The sequence below is a fragment of the Myotis davidii genome, unplaced genomic scaffold (assembly GCF_000327345.1).
Source record: "Myotis davidii unplaced genomic scaffold, ASM32734v1 scaffold370, whole genome shotgun sequence".
Lineage (NCBI taxonomy): Eukaryota > Metazoa > Chordata > Mammalia > Chiroptera > Vespertilionidae > Myotis > Myotis davidii.
Genome location: NW_006288615.1, coordinates 1,854,101 through 1,858,963, shown reverse-complemented (window position 1 = coordinate 1,858,963; position 4,863 = coordinate 1,854,101). Strand labels below are relative to the sequence as shown.

At 40.5% G+C, this 4,863-nt stretch overlaps 2 protein-coding genes across 3 annotated transcripts in view; both read right to left on the bottom strand.

The window, feature by feature from the left end:
• Window positions 1-4,863, bottom strand: part of LOC102752939 (nuclear autoantigen Sp-100-like) — a 259,961-nt gene that overhangs the window by 171,737 nt on the left and 83,361 nt on the right. The gene's annotated exons all lie outside the window — the stretch shown is intronic.
• Window positions 1-4,863, bottom strand: part of LOC107182594 (nuclear body protein SP140-like protein) — a 45,012-nt gene that overhangs the window by 37,471 nt on the left and 2,678 nt on the right. The window lies entirely within an intron of this gene.

The window sequence follows — 4,863 nt, the reverse complement described above, 5'->3', positions numbered from 1 at the left end:
AAGCCAAGCTGCTTGGATGCGCTCTATAGTATTTGGTATTTTGAAAACACTTTACACTTGCCAGTAAGTAAATCCAGATGGGATTGAAATAAGTTTAGCCAATATTATTATTATCCTGGCTTGCTGATGGGGAGAGGCAGGTCTGACTGATTTGCCCAAGGCCTTTCAATTCCTACGGAGCCTCCAGGCAGAGGCCTCAAGCAGAGAATCAGGGTCCCTGTGTGTGCATGAGCCAAGAATTGGAGTCAATGGTTTTTAGTGTGAATGCACTGGGAATCTGTGATCCCATGTGCATGTGATGAGAAACAGAGTTAAGTCACCGGTGCTCAGTGCTGCCTCTTGTGTGGAGAATCTGGATCCCGGGTCTACTTGGGGGACTGGGTTTCATAGTAGCACTGTGTCAGCAGGAGGTGCATTCCTGTGCTGCGGAAAACAGACTTCCAGGTGTGCTTGCCCAGAAAGGTCTAGCAGTTCCTATGGCCTTGCTGCAAGCCTGCAAGGAGGGGGATGGGCTCTGTGACTCACAGAAATCTGCAGCCGGGATGTCTGGATTCCTGGTGTCTGTGGGTCTGCAGCCATGGTCACAGGTCTCTGTCCACAGTGGCTATAGGGTCCCGGTTTGCATTTGAGACCAGACTGTGTGGTACTGAGGCCAGGATTCTAGTCTCAAGCAGCTCTCAAACATGGGAAGTTTTTAAGCATTATTGTTTTAAATAGACTTTCTGTCCATTTCTTAACTTTTGTCCTTTGAAATTCCCATTATGAGTATATGATTTTCTTAATAATATCTTATAAATCCTGTAGGCATTCTTCACTCTTCTTTCCTTCTCTGAATAAATACTTTTAAATAACCTATCTTTTAGTTCACTGATTTTTTTTTCTTCTATTTGACTGGATTTCCTGTTAATGCTCTCTATTAAATTCTTCAGTTCAGTTATTGAATTCTTCAGCTCGAGGACACTTTTATAGTTTCTTGTGTTTTTGGTGAACATCTCATTTTGTTCTCCTCCCCACCCCTCGCCCCCAATTTTATTGATTTGTCTGTACATAGTGTCTTGTAGTTCACTGAACTTCTTTCAGAGGATTATTCTGAAATGTTTTTCAGATAATTTATATATCTAATTTCTTTAGGGGTAGTTATTAGAGTACAGTCATTTTTGCTTTTTTCAGTGTACTGTTCACCTGAATCTTCGTGATCCTTGTTTCCTTGTGTTGGTATGAGTGCATATAAGTCAGCAACGTCTTCTTCCAAACTTTACAGGTCTATAAGCCCCACCTTTGCTTAAGTTTCTAGTAGTTATCTAGTAGCCAGGAATCATCTAGCTTTTTCTTAAGCCAGACTACTGAATCATATCAAGATGTAAAGGGGATTATAACCCTTTCATACTTCAACCAATAGCAGGTGGCACCAACCTCTGTCATTCCCTCCTTCCTCAGAAATACAATACTGCTTTTAACCTACTGTGTTCACCATGGAAAAGTTCTGTTTCAGAGTCTTCCATTTGGTCTCTCCTAGGAGAGTCATTTTTACTTTATAGATTAAGAAATGAATGGTAAAAAAACAAAAAAAACACCTGTTTGTGTGTCCTGATTATACACTTAAGAGCTTGGGGAATTTGTAGATTGAGTGGATTCACCATTAGATAGACATTACCCTACCTCCATACACTCTAACAGGGGCCATTATGGTGTCTTGGGTCCCAAGGTATCAACTCGTATATTGTATCAATAACCCTTAAAATTTCTGTGAGTTTTCTTTGTTTTGCATATATGTTACTTGAATAAATGGCCTTATGTGCCTGTGGTGAAAAATTCATGGAATTACTATGGTATTACATTTGCACAGTCCTTTCTTGTAAGAACTGCCATCAACAGCTTCTGAGTCAAGAATTGGCTAAGGTCTGGAAGGTGTGCAAGGAATATTGACTCTTCATTGAAGTAATATTTCAACCATCTGATCAACTATTTATAATCTCTTTTGATGACATATATAAAGTAATATCCTTGTTAACTGCTCATGTGTCTTGCCTGTAAGAACAGCATCTTCTAGTAGCTAATTTCTTAGACATCTATGGGCCAGGGTCACTGGTTGTGTTTCTAAACTTGTTGCTCATTACACAAATTACTCATCCTGCTATGACAGTTAATGCTGCCTCTTAGCTTCAGTTATTCTGGAGTCCTATTATTTCATTTGTTAGGGAATCCAGCTCTGTAAATCATTCCTTCATTACTCCAACCTACATAGGATAGTCTGGACTGAGCATTTCAAGGATGCAGCTACCATCTCAACAGTACATCCTTTATTGCCTTGTTAAGGTGTTGTCTTTGAGCCAACTGAGGACACGGTAACCCCATGGATGGAATTTCCAGTTGTACAGAGTGAAGTCATGACATCTTTCTAAAGCGTTTGGATCTCTTTTATAATTGTTGGCCTGGCAGACTTCCTTTTTAAAAAATATATTTTTATTGATTTCAGACAGGAAGAGAGAAGGATAGAGATAGAAACATCAATAATGAGAAAGAATCATTGATTGGCTGCCTCCTGCATGCCCCCTACTGGTAATGGAACCCAGAACCCGGGCATGTGCCCTTGGTTGGAATTGAACCAAGAACCCTTCAGTCCATAGGCCAACGCTCTGTCCACCAAGCAAAACTGGCTAGGGTAAGTCTGATATTTCTTATTCCACTTCATCTAGTGTGCACTGTGCTATAGAAAGCCACTAAGAGCCACCCAGGAGCACATTAGAATCATTGCCCTTGGACCTTGCCAGGCTAATTAAACTCTGTGGCCCAGGAGAGTGTGCCTGTATCAGCATCCCCCCATCATGTTTCACATTCTAACATTGTTTTTCCAGGATCCATTCCCACACACAATCTCCTGGCACCTCTTAGTACATGTTGGCCAGACCTGAAGCTCTGTTGGAGTAAACCATCTCTTCAGCTAGCAGGCTCATCTAGAAGATTCTTAGTTTGGTCTTGCTGAGAGAACTCTGCATAATTTTCGTTCAGACAAAATGGTGGATAGGGAAAAGTTCTGTCTACAAACAGGTACAGGGGTCTCTTTTGCAGGACAGTGTGTTCAGAAGAATCTAGAGTTCAGAGTTCTCAGGTGCATCTACTTAGAAAGCCCCACTCTGAGTTTCAGGTCTTCATGCTTTCTTTATCAGCGATTTGACTTTGGCACAAGAGGCCACCATGAGCTTAGAATTCAGTCTTCTCTGAATTTCTATCACTTTTAAAAAATATAATCCTCACCTGAGCACATGCTTAGACAGAGAAAGAGATAGAGATAGAGACAGAGATAGAGAGACATGGATCAGTTGCCTCCCATATACATCCTGATCTGGGATCACACCCATAACCCAGGTATGTGCCCTGACAGGGAATGAAACTGGCAAACCTTTCTCTACACAAGACAATGCTTAACCAACTGAGACATTCTGGGTGGGCAGAAGTTCTGTCGTTCTTAAAATTAGGGCCTGCACCAAGCCTTCCACTGTTTACTTTGCAGTTGCAAGTGGTAATTAATATATATAAGCCTGTCATGCACTTTTTAAAATACTTTAATGGAGCTTAGAAATAGCCTTATAGCCATGCCGGTGTCGTTCAGTGGTTGAGCATCGACCCATGAACCAGAAGGTCATGGTTTGATTCCTGTTCACAGCACATGCCAAGGTTGAGTGCTTGATCCCCAATAGAGGGTGTGCAGAAGGCAGAAGATCAATTATTCTTTCTTATAATTGATTTTTCTGTCCCTTTCCCTCTCCCCTCCTCTCTCTGAAATCAATAAAAGCAAATTTAAAATAGTTTTTTAAAAAGAAATAGCCACCTAATCATACAGTTCTTATAGTTACTATTTTTTCTTTTTAAATGCTGGACAATTGCATCAGTACCTCTTCCCCTACAGGTGAATGTTTATGCAACTGCACTGTTTTAGTACTCCAGGACCTATCAATATTCTACCTGTTACCATATGGCTAGACAGTGATCCAACTCAGAACTCCATGCTTGGGGTTGGCTTGCTAAAATGATTAGGTGATGTTGGGTTCCCTAAAAGCAAAGCCTGAGATAAAATCATTAAATGATTTATTGTGAGAATTCTCTCATGAGGAAGAGGGATAAGGGAAGCAGGATACCATGGTGGGAAATGCTAAACAAGGACTATTTTAAATGGGCATAGCTGGAGACTAGTTCTAGGTAGTCTCTGGGGAGCACAGGAACATGAATCACTTCACATGGTTAGTTCAGACTTGGTGATGGGAACGAACTCCCAGCACAAAGAGATGTAACCTTCAAGTGACTCTGCCTCCATTTGGCACAAAGCAATACACTGCGAAGAGGTGGCATCAGCAGCTAACACTCATAACTGCGGGGGATGAGAAATCTGCCTGAAAGTGGCATTTTCCAGGGTATCAACAGCATCCACTACACCAGTGAACTGTTCTGATTTGCTTTCTGAATAGCAAAGACTTGTTTGAAATTCTTCTTAAATTCCTCCGTTATTAGGTCTGAGTCATTTTGCTGGAAAAAAAACAAAAACACGGACAAACATAATGATGCTCAATGTCATGTCATTAGACAACTAACACTGAAAATGATCAGGACTCTTGTCTTAAACACCTAAGTTACATTAACCAGGTTAAGTTTAGGAACTCAAGCATCTAAGAGTTTGTTTCCTAAGAGCATGATTAAGCCTTGTAGTTTAGACAGACATGGGAAATCATTATTACACTAATGATTCTTAGTCATTGGCTTTGGTTTGTTTCTTTTAGTGAAAGAAAAGTAATCAAAGGCCTTAGTGATAATCAAATATTACAGATGTACAATCAATGATATTCCTTTTACTTTGTCAATTCTATTCCC